General features: G+C 42.4%; 1 protein-coding gene across 8 annotated transcripts in view; it reads left to right on the top strand.

Annotated features, from left to right (window-relative positions):
- Positions 1-15639, top strand: part of KLF12 (KLF transcription factor 12) — a 246910-nt gene that overhangs the window by 82585 nt on the left and 148686 nt on the right. The gene's annotated exons all lie outside the window — the stretch shown is intronic.

Raw genomic sequence — 15639 nt, 5'->3', positions numbered from 1 at the left:
CTGAGGAGTGATTTTTAAGAAAAGGTATTTCCTGAAAGAATTCTTATAATTCTTTTTCACTTTACCTGTGAACTGGTGACTTGGCATGAGCTTTCAACTTGAAAAGCATTCTTGTGAATCATATGCATTGACTGAGGGAATTACTCCCCAGATTTGTGTCCAGTTTATCAGACACTGAATGATGCTGCTCTTGAAACCACTGTGGCTGTGATTTTCGTGGTTAGAATATTTTAGTAATGTTTATTGAATTTTAGCATCCAGAATGATGATGGAGGCAGTTTGTCACAGTATTAATGTTAGTGGTCCAGATCTTTTCAGAAAGATGCAGTACACATAACGCTCTATGCCTGTGAAGAAATAATTGCTTAAAAATATGAGCAGCTTAACCCATCCAGTTCTTGTGGTGCAAAGTAAATCTAATAAAAGCATTTTATTCTATGTTGAGACATAGCTAGTGTGGACAGGAAATCGTTTTCATCATTTTACACAGTGTAGCTAAGCCACGTGTTGGGAATAAATATGTGATTTATACAGGCACAACTTCTTATTATGTCCTAATGAGAAACGTTAAATATATTAATATGACTCAAGACTTGACACACGCTATAAGTCATAGAATCATTTAGGTTGGAAAACACCTTTAAGATCATCTAGTCCAACTGTTAATCCAGGACTGCCAAGTCCATCACTGAACCATGTCACTCATTGCCACATCTATACATCTTTTAAATACCTTCAGGGATGGGGGACTGAGCCACTTCCCTGGGCAGCCTGTTCCAAAGCCTGACCACCCTTTTCAGTGAAGAGATTTTTTCCTAATATCCAGCCTAAACCTCCCCTGGTGCAACTTGTCCCGTCGCTTGTTGCTTGGGAGAAGAGATTTGACACCCACATAGTTACAGCCTCCTTTCAGGTAGTTCTAGAGAGCGATAAGGTCTCCCCTCAGTCTCCTTTTCTTCAGGCTAAACAACCCCAGTTCCCTCAGCAGCTCCTCATAAGACTTGTGCTCTAATCTTGTGCTTCAAGCCTTTTGATGAGCCCTGCTAATTCCTGTGCAAAGATCCTCTTCTCACTTTGAGACAGGTGTACCCCGTCTGTCACCAGCAGGCTGCTGTTGTGTAAACAGACCCATGATCAAAACCCCCAACATTCTGCTGGTGACACCAGGCTCAGGGCCAGGTATGGATCTGTTGGCTCTTCCTGTTTTTTCCCTCATCATTCGCTGCAACCGGCAGGGTCAAGGAGAACACTGCTTGTGCTCCTGATCCCTTAACCTGTCATTCCAGTGCCCTGAAGTCTCTTCTGATTGCCCTTGGACTTCTTGTTGCAACTTCATTGCTGCCTGCCTGAAAAATCAATAATGGATGACAATCTGAGGGCCGCACCAGGGTAGGAAGCTTGCCCTTCACATCTCTACCCCAGGCTGCAGGGAGGCAGCAGGCTTCCCTATGAAGTGCGTCCGGTCTGCGTGTTGGGCCTTCTGTTCCCTTCAGATGGCAGTCTGCTGTGACAGTGACCCATCATTTTTTGATTAGCAGAAGCAATTTTGATGCAGGGCATAGGGTAACTTAACCTCAGAAACACCTCCATGCTAGATGAACCGTTGTCCTCATTGTTGTTCAGTTCCACCTGTAAAGCCTTGTACCTAATAGGCATGGGCACCTGGGAAGGTGGGGCAGTCACAGAAAAGATGCACCTGCTGCTCTGGGCAGGAACTTGTTGCCACTGCCCCCTATCCCTTAAGTCACTGTGTTCCACCAGGGGGAGAGAGGGCAGGGAATCCTCTATATACTGTGTCCTATGTGTCTGTTGGGCCTGTCTTGGGGAAGACAGGGTGTGATTCCAGCAGTCTGTATCTCTGTCTTGCTCTCCTTGATACTCCTCAGCCTACTCACGCCCCACCCCCGGAGCTCTGTCACTAAGCAGAGGAGTTCCTCCACCCAGGTGCACTTCTGCAGCGGTACTCACTGTATGGTATGTCCAGTACCAACATAAAAGCAGGGCACAGCCTGCAGCCCAGCACCTGGGTGGCTGCTTGTTGCCCTCAGCTCTGTCTGGGTAGCCGGATCAGTTGTGGTGGGTACAGAGCTTAGAGAGGCCATGGCTTTCTTCTGGGTGAATTCCATTGCTCCCTGGTTGAGCTGGGAGAGCTTCGGTGCCCTTCTTGCTCGCCCTTGTGTGCCAGCTGCTGCACAAACTGACTTGCCAGGCTGTTTGCCTGCCCTCATGGCAGCACACCTGGTCGCTAGTGCTCCCTAAGGGCTTCTTTTATATGAGTGTGGGGACTTGGCCACCATTGCTCCTGGCCCTGTCAGCAGCTGTGATGTGGGCTGTGGGCTCCTGGTGGTTCTCTCTGCTCCCCTGGAGATTCCCCCAGTTCAGGGCTAACACCCCCCCCCCCCCCCACCCCACACACACACACACTCTGTGCTGGAGCACTCCACTGCCAATCATGCCAGCACCAGAGCCACTCACCTCTGTGACATAAAGGCTATGTATGATGCCAAACAACCAATTACCTCAGTGCCTTATTTCTTGAAAGCTGTGATGCGGGTAAGGTCACTATACGTTTTCAATGGGAGCATAATGCTAGGTTATAAAAAGACAATACAGATAACAATACTTCATTAGATCTTCCTGCTGTGCAACGTATAATCAGGTGCACTGACTTAATGCTAATGAGGATTTAAAGACCCAGCAGGGGCACATTTAGCAGTCACACACAGTTCAGTCAAATACTTTTGCATAGGGCACCTCTGATGCAAGGTGGCGTTCAACAGCAAGTAGGAATGTATAGTTTTATAATATAGCTTGCTGTAATACTTCTGTATATTTTAGTAAGAATAATAACTTGCAGTGTTGCGGTGTTTTGCCAGGCACTATCATTTGGCTGTGATTTTATCATTCGTGAAATTGCCAGTAATGGTGGTGTGGACAAGACTGTATTGTGTTTCCAGTGATTGAGTAATGGCTGAGGGAAACAAAAAAAGAGGACTCTCAAGGTATCATTCAAAGTCCCTGCTAAGCTATAGATGCTGTGTGCTAACCATCTCAATCACCTTTGAAAGACATCACAGGCAGTGCAATGCTGCAGAAGAATAGACAGCGTCCCACCTAGTTTAAGGTCCTTTTTGGCAGTGATGTGTACCTGGTACTTGGCAGAAGAATTTCAATTCATTTTTGAGTGCAAGTCTTGAGACTGGAGCCCTGTGGTATAGAGCTAGTTTAACTTTCATGGCTTTAGCATGTATTATGCTAAAGGACATAGGAATATCAACATGGCTGTTTTTTGTCAGAACAAAGGACTGTCTACATTGTGTGCTTCTCTAACAACAGCCAGTAATAGACGGATTCTTAGGCAGATGACACAGCAATGTTGTGTATGAGTGATGGTGTTGCCCCAGTACATGTTCGAAGTTTGCAAAAAAATCTAGGGCATAAATACTTCCATAGCTAGAGATTGTATCTGTATTTTTGTGCTTGATAGCTCTTGATAAACAAATCTGTAGAAAAGTCCAATTATTTTTGAGCTAATCAGGTAAGTGGCCTCATCAGGAGACCAGCTTCTTCTAAGTTGGGAAGTCATGGGTTCCAGTGCAAAGCCCATGGATTCCAGTGCAAAAAGTCAGCATACAGCAGGAGGGGGAAGCAGACACAGGCTACCAGGTATGAGCACAGAAATACCATGCAGGCACACAGGGGCAGCGTCAGGACAGTCAAAGCTCAGCTGGGGTTCAGATTTGCACGGAATAGCAAAGGCAACAACAAGAACTTCTACCACTACGTCAACAGTAAAAGGCTGGACCAGGAAAATGTGGGTTGGTGGCTGAATGGGGTGCGTCGGTTATTGACAGTGAACACAGACAAGGCTGAGGTACTCTGCTGCCTTCTCTGCAACAGCCTTCATGCTTGGAGACAGAGTTCCAGGTGAAGAACCATCAGTCATGACTGAGGACCAAGTCCCAGGGATTACCTGAGAGGACTCAACCCAAACATGCCCATGGACCCACCTGGCTGCATTCATGGGTGCTGAGATAGCTGGCCGACGTCCTTGCAGCACCCTTCGCTACGATGCTTGAAAGGTGCTAGAGGCCATGGGAGATCCCTGATGACCAGAAGAAAGGAAATGGTGCACTCCTCTTCAGAGGAACCCAGAACGGTGATCTGGGGCACTATAGACCAGTCAGCATCCCTTTGGTCCGTGGAAGAAGTCAGAGTGAGTCGCCTAGGAACAGAGTTCTGGGCACTCTGAAGGAGGAGAATGTGACTGGGAGCAGTCGGCATGGATTCACCCAGAATAAAGCATGGCTGACCTACCTGATTGGTATCTGCAGCATAAAGTGACTGGTGGGTGAGGGGAGAGGAGTGAACACCATTCACCCCGGCTTCTGCAAGGCCTTCAACAGTGTATCCAACACTGTTCCTCTGAGTTACAGTTATTACAGCCTGATGACAGCACAGTTAGATGGGCAAAGGCTGTCAGTGGGCTCAGGGATCTTGGTCAGTTCATAGCCATGCATGGTGGGAGAATGAGAGACAGTGCATTGAAAACATGTGAGATTCAGGCTTGGAGTGAGGAAAATTGTTTCCTGTCATGGGGGCTGTCTGCCAGTTGAGCAGGTTACCCAGAGAGGTTGTACGATCTCCATCCTTTGAGGTTGGTAACACCTAACTGGCTGGTGACCTGGTCTGATTTCTGAGCTGCACCTAGTTTGAGCAGGTGGTGGGGCTGGAGACCTCGTGCGGCACCTTCTCTCCTGAATTATCCTGGGATCCCAAGAAAAAAAAGAAATTGTTACAGCATTCATTGTTCCCCACATTTTTCCAGGTTTATACGATGTTTCATGCTGTAAAATGATATAAATTACTCATTTGTCTTGCCTTTCCCCTAGACACACACTCATATATTTTCTTTATAATCTTAAATGTAATGTATATGCCCAGTCTGATTTGGTCTATATAGCAAATTTGATATCTCTGAATTTTAAGGACACTATAATGAAAGTTTAAAGCATCTGCTAATGTAGTGCTATATGTGCTACTTATATATCTCTTTTCCTGATGTTTCTCTGTCATTTTTATGGCTATACCCATAGTTACTTAAAATACTCTTTACTCTTGAAGTTATGCAGTTATTTTAATTGTTGTCAGTAATTTTGTTCATGTGCAGTACACTTTTTTAAAAAAAATACGTTTGAGGTGTCGCAACTGAGAATCTGGAAAGTGCATGTTGGTGATATTTGAAACTTGTTAATTAGAAATTCTTAACACTTGATTAGATTTATCTTTAAAGTGGACCCTAGCGTACAATAATTATTACTTGTGGAATCTAATCTGACAATTTTGTACATAAACATTATGGTCATCCTGTCGAAGGTAAGAAAGTATGTCATGTGAGCCATCAGGAGTCAGCTTCTGTCTAGTAGTTGATGTGAACCGTCTGAGAGCAATACAATTTTTTGGACAATTTTTTCACATTATTTGGTGGATACGTACAAATTCTCATTCATTAATTGAGGGGCTTTGTGATTCATTCACTAAGTGAGCAAAAGTCAGAGTTTCACCCTTTTTTGAAGTATACCAAGTGCTATTTGCCAGCTTTAATACTAGTATTTTCCCAGGAGTTTGCACTGAAGCCTGTGGGGAGTGGGAAACCTCAAACTGATGTTAAGTAGAACAGAGATCAGGTTGCAACACGATGTTAAACACTTGCAGTTTGGGAGTTTCATCAGAGCACGCACCCTTTCTTTTGAAATGTCGGAATAAGCAGTTTGTTTGCTCCATGGAGAGAAGCGTGTAGAGCAATTACCATACTTCCACGTGCATGTAAGGTGCTGTGCAAAAGGTGCAGGGAAAGGTGATGGAGCAATGCGTAGTTTCGGGCAAATAGTTTGATTTTTTTTTCATCTGAGCGTGCAATCATTCAACTTTATTTATTTATTCCTGTGTTATTTGGCATGTGCATGAATCAAATGATCTTTATATGCACTTTTGCAAACACCCATACTCTGGCTGCGCTTCTGCTCTGGTGGAGCTGCTGCTATGAAGGTTGTGGTTACAGTTCTTCTTAGCAGCTGGAATGGGGCCATTCAAAGAACATTTTTTGTTTCCTTGCTTGCTGCCTATTGTATAATATGACTTTGTACGTGAACTGTGGCAGACTGTTTCTGAGGTCCTGTGAGGTCTGTGCTCCTTGCAGGTGTGTCCTACAGTATCTGACATCAGAGGGTGCAGCTGCACGCAAGCATGTTCTCTTCCTCCTCCTCTCAAGGCTGCAGTGAATTTGCTCTGTCCCTATAGCTGGCAGTGCAACAAGCTGAGCTGGAAATGAACAACTGACTTCTGGGAACAAGGGGGTTTCTTATGGATGCCATATACTGCTTTGTCTTTAGTAGTAAAAAAACCCCACATAAAATCACAAAAAAATTTTAAAATTGCTTGTGAACAAAGTAAACCTGAAATTAAAACAAGACTTAACTGAATTTCCTATATTTTAGTGGTTATGCTTTCAATCTAAAGGGGGAAAGCTGGCTTTTCCTGGTTTCCTTTTAGTTCTGCCTGTATGTTGGAGCTTTCAGTTAAGTGAGAAACACTTCTGCTGGCTAAGAGCAATATCAACTGCTTAATATTTCTGTGGCCCAGCTGCTAGAAGGCAGCTAGGCATATTTAGTAATGGCATTACCTTACATTGCTTTTAATCAGAGGATATAGTTTGTAATGTCTGTGATTTATAAGAAGTCAGCTTTTGGTGCTGAAAATCAGTTTATGGCTATATTTTATCCTAGGGGAGGAGTAGCAGTTTTCTTCCAGAGCTAAAGGATTGGGGATGATCTGCTGGCCAGTTGTGCTCCAGTGGGGCTTACAGTGTTGTTGGTAGTGTGTTTGCTTTCTTTGAAACTCAGGATGGAAGGGGCAGCATAATTTATGGAGGGAAGTGATGATGTCCAGGTCTATGAAACCACCTATGCAGTTGTTGCGTTGCTCCCGCTGGGTCTTTGTCATCACAGAGCTGAAGGTGCTGTTGCTTTGAGGTGATGGTCTCTTTGTGCTGCAGGGAGTGGTGGAGCCAAGCAGACCAGGTAGATAACATCTTGTCGTCTTGGCAAAAACCAGCTGTGTTTGGCCATTTGGCCTGCCATGTGACATCTCGGACAAAAATTTTGGACTAAACTGTGGCTACTGCTACATGCTAAACACTCCCTTTATTCTGCAGCATGCTGTGCCCATGTTCTGTTTGTCTTCATGGAAGCAGACTTTGCATGTTGGCAGGTGGGGGCAGCTCATTTTCCCACCAGAGCAGGTAAAGGCAGAATTCAGAGTAAAAGGGTTGGAACTAGATAATCTTCAAGGTCTCCTCCAACCCAAACCATTTTTTGATTCTATGAAAATTTCCATCAGTCTGTATTTGCTGGTAAGGTCCTGGGCAATGCCATTCAATGCTCATTTGCTCAGCAAATACAAAGTAGTCACAATTTAGACAACAGGTACAGCAATCGGATGGCAGGATTATTCCACTGACACTCCTATTGAGGTCACATACTCCTACCACAAGAACTTAGTTCAAAACATGTTGTGACCCGAGACTTACTTTTTGTTTATCTAAACAAAAGATGGGGGACCACTTGAATGAAAACCTGACCTGAAACTGTTCTCACCAGCTGTTCATTTATTTTTTTCCCCTCAAGTTTAATAATTGAAGCAACGACCCACCTAATAGTAAAGGTACCTTTAAGTTGTATATGTTTTAGTAAATTTGATCAATATAATATTTATAGGACTATGAAAATTCTTTCATATTTTCCATTGCAATTGGTTTTTTTTGCAGGGGTGGTGATGTTTGTTTTCAATTTTAAGCCTCATATTCTTCAAACTCTTCTCCAGATTTGAGGACAGTTGACACAAGATAACAAAAAAGTACTTTGGAGATTGAGTATTAGTTTTTAAAAACCACTTGATTTATCACTGTGGTCAAGGAAAAGTGGTAATCTAGGGCAATTACTAGGTTTTTTTGGTGAAAAAAGTCATGAATTTCCACTTGATAAGTGTTCACTATCGAGTTTATTTTACTATTATGCATCATGAAGTTTTACAAAAAGGATTTTTTAAATGAATTCTAGTGTAAAAGGAAACGCAGTGTATGCTTTTGCCAAACTTACTCCTTCATAACTATATGTCTCTCTGCTGTTTTTCAGCACTCCCTTTTTCTGGTTTGGTTTGTTTTGGGTGTTTTTTTCCAGTTTTTTTTTTGTTTGTTTTGTTAAGCAGGACTTCTAAGTGTAAGATAAATAAAATTCACAATTTGAATCCATTGATATTCACAAAATCTTATCAACTATTCTGTGCATGTTTAATTGAAAGGAAAACAATGAAGCCATTAATGTTGATAAAAGTTAAATGTATGGCTCTGGTGTAATTACAGTTACTTGTAACATACAGCATTTGAATTACATACTGTAGTAATGATCAGTTAATTCTTTGTAGAGACAGCTACAAGTGGCAGGAGAGCAGAGCTGATGTAGAGGGATTTTAAGCAGTCTAAGCTGACAGGGTTGCCTGCTGAGTCTGAGAAATAGCAGATTGGTCTCTAGTTGCCAATGTACTTGACACTCCTCAGTCACCTGGAAGCTGACCACATCTCTTTGGTTCTATTTATATTTGCTAAAACTAATTTAAACCCAAGCAAACCAAAAAGACTTTAGAAGCAAAACAGGAGATCTTGGTTCTCTTCACTGAATGCTGTCTGGACTGGAACTTTTTCTGGAGACAGATTTTTAAAAATATGTAGCAGATTTAAAACATAGCTACATCCTCAGGGATTTGGCTACTTAACAACTTTTGGAAACCTGCTGTCTGCAAAATTAGAACTTTTTTTTTCTAAGACGTCCAGGCAGTGGAATAGGAATTGAGGAAGCTGGTGTTGCTTGTGTACATGTTTGTACTGGTAGCATCAGGGTACAGCTGGACATGGTTTGGTACATCAAATGAGGATCTGAACAGGCCAGCACAAGCTGATGGCCAACCATTGCACGTGCTTCTGAGGCACTGACAGCACCAAGTCACAGCTGCTGTTGAGGTCTGCGTTCTACCTGGCATGTGCAGTTGTAATAAGAGACTACACTCAGAGGCCTTCCTGGAAAGCTTGGAGCTATGGTGCCTCCGCGATCGCTGGGTGCCACGCAGATGCGTGTCTGTGATATATATACCTATCTCTAAACTGCCCGCCTCCTGTGGCATGAGGTGGTGTATGGGATTTCATGTCCTGTATTTGGGTCTACGCTGAGGTCTGTTCAGGGCTAGCAAGCAGACAAGAGAGAGGTATGTAGATCAGTGAGAAATAATCTTATTGGTAGCTTTCATTAACTACTCTTCACACTCATGTGCTTAGCTGCCATCCTAGCATAATCCCTGGAGTCCCTTGCTGTGGTGTTTTAAGCTTTTGTTCTTTAGATGGCATAAACCACAGCTTATATGTCCATATTGTTCATTCAGGCTTCTGCAAACTCTGCGTTCTCTTCTCACTAAAGGAATTTCATTTTGAATTTGAACGAACTCATGTGAACCCTGTCCATTTTCACATGGAAACAGTGTGAAGTTTAAGGCTTCACTCTACTTTTTTCTTCAGAAATTATTTTGTTTTTTTCTTGAAGGATCAATAAATGCAAATGTTCCTTTTCTTTTTTGGTGAATTTGACTGGAAAGTCAAGTTCAGAATAAAATGCTGAACTACCAGAACCTCTGCTTTTATTATGAACATTTCACATGGCTATAGACATAATTACGTATGATCAAGATCTTATGGCAAGATATGGGCTGTTAACCCCGATTCCCTGGCAGAACTCCCAGCTGAGTGATTATCTTCTAGCCACATAAATTTACTTTTATTTTCTATCGGATAGTTTTTTCCTTCACTTTTTGGAATGAACTGCTCTTATACATACTGTGGCAATACTAACTGGTATGCTTCACCCTAGAGGTAGCTACATTTAAGTGACTAACAAATCTGATTGTATGGTATATAAAGGTCTTCAGCACATTGAGGTAGTAGACAACGGAGTGATTCTTTCCTATGAGAATTTGGAAAGAAGACATTCTCCTTGGCTTCCTCTCCCTTTGGAGATAGCTATACTTGAGAAAAGATGGTCATCTTTCCTGCTTCTTCTGTCCCTTGAATCAAAGAGAAAAAACAATTTGAAACTTTGGCAATCAAGTCGTATCCTTAAAAGGATCTGTCGTATCTTCAAAAGCTTTGTCTCAAGTGCATCACTTCAGGTTTTTTGCCCAGAGTTGTTAAACTGTCTATTGCTTTGACTGATGGATAAGTTAGTATAGTAATGTAAGTAATGAGAATAATATGAATTTAGGTATTCGTGTTCAGAAAAATCAACAAGGTAGTATTATTGCTAGGGCATGTAAGTGATGTAGGCTATTTCATGCTTAGTTCGGTGACATTTCTAATATATCTGTATAGAAAAGGAAAACAAAATTTGGTTTTGAGCTGTCAAGAACCCTGTTTTCACAAAAATCACTTAAATTTTTGGAAGCATAGAATGAGAATAGAATGATTAATTAAGAAATGACTGCATGTGCAGAAATTTGTGTAAAAGTTTCCCTGCCTCATCTTCTATTTATTTTTAAGTCATAACTTTGAGATGGAAAGACTGCGTAAGGGCTGTTCTCATCTCTTAGCTGTCCAAACATACTCCCCTTAAACTTGAAACTTTTTACCGAGGCTTGAATATTGAATTTGAGACTGCTTTTCCCCCAACTGATATTTCATTTCTCAAAAACGAAAGTGTGTCATGTTAGAAGTTAAGTTTGTACAGAAAAGTAAAGAAAGAGTTGAAATGAAGGAATGAAGTTGAGACTGGGACTGGGAAGAAGGGAGGGGTGGGGAGAAGTGTTGTAATTTTTGTCTTTGTTTCTCACCATCCAACTCTATTTTAAGTGGCAATGAATTAAATAATTTTTCCCTAAATCAAGTCTGTTTTGCCTGAGATGGTACTGAGTAAGTGATCTCCCTGTCTTTATCTCAACCCCTGAGCTTTTCCATCATATTTTCTTCCCCCATCCTGTTGAGGAGGAGTGTGAGAGAAGTGGAGTGTGAGAACATCTGGCAGCCAGTTGTGGTCAACCCACCAGAGTTATTACAATTCCACCAGAATGGAATTGTAAGCCGAACACTTTTGGTGTCTCATGGAAAAGTCTTGAACCATCAGTGGCTTTGTCTTGCTAGTGCACAGCTCTTCAATGTAACTAAGCAAGACCATTACCTTCATTAGTGACAGGAGTAACTAGCATCATTCACCTTGCTTTTGTGTATCTCTTGCGTTCATGAGATGACACGAGAGGAGGACACTGACTGTCTTGCACAGAAACGTGTTTGTTGATCCATGCAGGAGATGAGAGATCTGGATTCTGGGTGCTCTGAAGCCTGAGCTCACTCTCACTGCTTTCTTCTTGTGGTTGCATGGTGTTGTGCCCATCACAGTTTGGCCAGATCTGGTAGAGCATAGTTTCATTTCTGATGCTTTAGTACTGAGCAGCTAGACATGAAAATCTTGGAGAGTGGGAGAGACAATGGTAGTGTAGGATGAGTATGTGCAGTTTCTTTCATCTTGTGCTTAGAAGAAATTATGGAGGGGATGGAGGGGTGCCTTTGGTGGTGTCTCAGGGTAGGAGTTGGTTGTGGCACCAGCTTCCCTGCTGTTAAAAGTTCGCAGCATAATTGTCAAACATATGGCATGACCAAATTAAAAACTTGGCGACAGATCCATAGCCCTTCTTACGCATGGAGCCAAATTTCATGATAGTGTAATTCATAATTAAATAAGCAGTACAGGTTGCTGGGGGGTTTTGTAGCAGGATGAGACACAAGGTTTTGTTTTGTTTTCTCATCCTCTAAAGCAGCCAAGGATAATTTGTTTACAACTTGCAACAGAAAGTCATCAACATGAAGAAGATGCCAGTTGTAGTTGCAGCCGTACTGTACTGAAAATGTGGGCCTATTAGGAAGGAAGAGGGTCTCGGGCTGATTGCCATAGCTTCTGCGAGGAAGCTGTGTAAGCCCCAAAGCTTATCTGTCTTCTGTAGTAACTGCTCTAATAGCAGTTGCCCATACGGACCTGGGTATGATTTGTGTTTTTAATTAATCTTTCAACAGAATGGATGTCCAAAAGTGATTAGTGAAAGGCTCCAATGGATGGCATCAAGAAAGAGAGGTTGATCTCTTTTAGGATGAGTTGGTTTATCGATCCAAGAGAACAGATGTTTTGGTAAGGTCGTGCAGTGTTTGGCTTGATTATGTGCCCAGTTTAGAACATACATCTGCTCTGTGTTTACCTGGGTGGGTGACTGGAGTCCACCAGGTGGGTTGGGGTGGGAGGCAGGAGAATAGAGAGGGAAGGGCTGTCACATGAATTCAGGTCTCCTTTACCTGGGCAATTTTGGGAGTTGGAAGTTAGCTGTCAGAGTCAATGAAGACGGTTGAGTGACCCAGGAGAGGACTGCAGCCTGAAAAAAGCATTGACTCAATATATCACATGGACAGTCTCTGCTGGTGGGTCTCCTGGGTGTCATCAATTAACGTGGGGTGCTGGAGCAGCCTGGCCTCACCCAGGTGTGGATGCTCCATCTGCCTGGCTGACATGAGAGGCTCCCAGGGGGAACTCAGTTCACACCCCCATCTCCTGTGGGGATGAGTCAAGCCCCTTTGCCTTAGATGACTGCCCACCACATGCAAACCTTGGCAATTACATCGTTTGCTGAATGGCATTGAACATACTGTAGCACAAATGCTGGTTACGGCAGGAGAGCGCAGTTTGGAAAGATAAGCTCTCTGTGCGGCTGTTAGGCTGAACATTTCATCTGTATGTGTAGCACGCAGACTGGATCTACTCGTCTGTTACCAGGCAGTGGCCCTCCAGGGTGTGTCACACAATATCCTTCCAGTTATAAATGCAGAAGGGAGCAAATAGTTTAGAAAGAACCTGCTTCTGTGATTATTGCTACTCTGAATTATAAATGACCCAAAAGCCAGAGCTATTCACTGCATTGACTCTTCAGACCAGCACTCAAAAGGCAGAGCGCTGCTTTTAAGAAATATGATTTTAGAGAACAAAAGTGGAACTGAGCGCTATGAAAATTTAGTTAAATGTAAATGTGTTAAATGGTACATGAACCAGTCAGGTTTTCATGATTTATCAGTTTTAAACTTCAAAGGCTCTGGTTAGCTTGCATTTTTAAAACTAATGAGTTTATCACAGCCAGTGGGGAAAAATGGTTCAAGTATATCAGCTGTAAATTGGTACAAAGCACTAAAAGGGACATTAGCCTCTAATCAGATTCTAACAGTTCATTAAACCTGCCTTTCCTCCATGGCGCTTTGTGTCCCCCCCCCCCCCCCGCCTCTCGCCTGCGCCTCCTGCACAAGCCAGCCTCGTCCCTTCGTTTGGGCGGGTAAGACCTCCTCAGGGACACAAAGCAGTATCAGTTCATCCTTCTTTGTCTATGAGCAAAACAGCCTAAGGGATGCTTGATGGTGGTGTATTCTTGATCTTGCTGTAAAATTCGACTCTGCTTGCAGAATAGGTGCTGGGGGAGCCAGAAATGCCAGGCTGGTTCCTGCTCTTGCTCCAGCCCAAACCACATCCAAACCACTGGAGCTCAGTGACACCTGAGATCTGCTTCTGATAAGTAAACAGTGCACTGCCCTTGCTGGGAAGAGGGATGTAAAGCCTGGAACAATTTCAGCCAGCAACGTTTTCTGACATGGGAATCTCTGAGTTCCTCCTGTTCTTTCCCCACCTCATGCCTGGAACGCTGAATAAAGATCGAGGTGCACAAAATAAATGGCTGGGAAGGCATAGGAAGAGCTTTTTTTTTTTTTTTTTTCTTTTTAGTTCTTCTTCTTCCTGTTGTATCAAGTTTAAAATACAGTAGATACACAGTGGTAGCATAGCCTGGACTGGGACATCTTAACAGCCTGACTCATCTTCATTCACACATGTTTGAATGTGGAGGTAGTCTGCTGAAAAATACTTTTTTGATCTGAAATTTTATAACTTAAGCATTTAGAATTTGTTATGACCTACCTATATCTACTTTTAAAGGAAAAGTTAGAGATTGCATTTGCACTGGCTCTTGCATTTGCTTATCTGCTTTATCATCAAGTTCCTGCTTGCCCTGTAGTATCAGGCTGCAGCTGTGTGTGCTGTAACACATGGGGTTCAAAGTGAGAGCAACAGGGTCATTTGCTCTGCCTGTAGCACTGTTGGAGCATGGATGTATCTGTTTCCCTGCTTTTCAGCATGTTATTTCAATTACAGTCAAGGACAGGACTATACAAAAATCAACAGTTGCTGCAATATTTATATCCCAGAAAATGAAGATGCTGGGATGAGGTGCATTAATTGGAAAAAAGAAAATGATTGAAGTAATCAAAGTTTTTGGAAGCTCTATATCTTTTGGAAGCTCCATTAGGATGGACCATTTTTCTTAAATTGCCCTGGAGCAGCCATGATAACAAACAGGGCTATGAATGTATCCATTATGAGTAATGTCACCATGCAGTACTGGACAGATCTGCTGCTCATGAAACTCAGGGAAAGCGTTTTTTCCATTGTGGTGTGGTTATTGAGGGCTACTAGGTAATGGTTAGAGTGCAAGTGAGTTTCTAGTCTTCAGCATTGCCTTCCAGATGGGGCTGCTGATAAGTAAGGGGCTGTGAATGAGTTACTTGCAAATGATATATGCTCCAAGTTTGCTATTTGAAAAATAGCTGTGATGTCTTTGGATATCTGTACTGCTGACCAAGGTGTCTGGATTTGTAAGGTCAGGTTATAGCTTGAGGGATAAAATGTCTTTTATTCTCTCCATGTTGTCCAAACTAAATGTTAGCTGAGGGGGCTAGCTTTCAAACACCAGCTGTGAGCCTTGGCTGCAATAGACAAGTGACTGGTTGAAGTAGTGTTTGAACTGAAGGCACATGAGGTTGTTTTACATTTCTCCATAAACTGGTCCAGCAAGAGCGGGATGAGACGTTCATAGCAGGGGTGTTGATTCAGGAAAGCACAGTTCTGCAAATCTCTATTCAGACTGAAGCTCTCGGCGTATATTGCCCATTACTACAAGAAAATGCAAGTTTTTAACATGCTTTTTTATTTCTTTTGTGTCAGGTGAGTGTGTGGAGTTTTTCATTGACAAATGCTGATAACTTTACAAGACAATGAATCATGAAATCTGAGGAGTTGTTGATGTGTCTTAATTTATGGGGTGGGTGTGTACAGGCCTTCACTGTAACTTGTCTGAATTGAAGCATATGCATTCTCTAGGCAATGCAGAAGTACAAATGTTTTGATTGAAATCAAATCTACCTAAGTATACTGCCAAAAACCTGAAGCTATTTGACAACACTGCTTTCCTTCCCATTTCTGAAGCAAGGAATTTATATACTTGCACCTGCATGATTAATTTCAAATTAAAAGTAGTAATTGGAGATGATTTTCACTTGTTGCTTACAAAGATTTAGTTATCTTTTAAGGATAACTGAAAGTATAATTTACTATTTTAACAGAAGTAGTAACTTGGCAGCTACTCCTTAAAATTAATATTAATATCTTCACTAACTTCATTTCCGCTAAA

Source organism: Falco cherrug, chromosome 2 (genome assembly GCF_023634085.1).
Source record: "Falco cherrug isolate bFalChe1 chromosome 2, bFalChe1.pri, whole genome shotgun sequence".
Taxonomy (NCBI): Eukaryota; Metazoa; Chordata; class Aves; order Falconiformes; family Falconidae; genus Falco; species Falco cherrug.
Note: the sequence above shows the minus strand (reverse complement) of the source record. Positions and strands in the feature narration are given on the sequence as shown.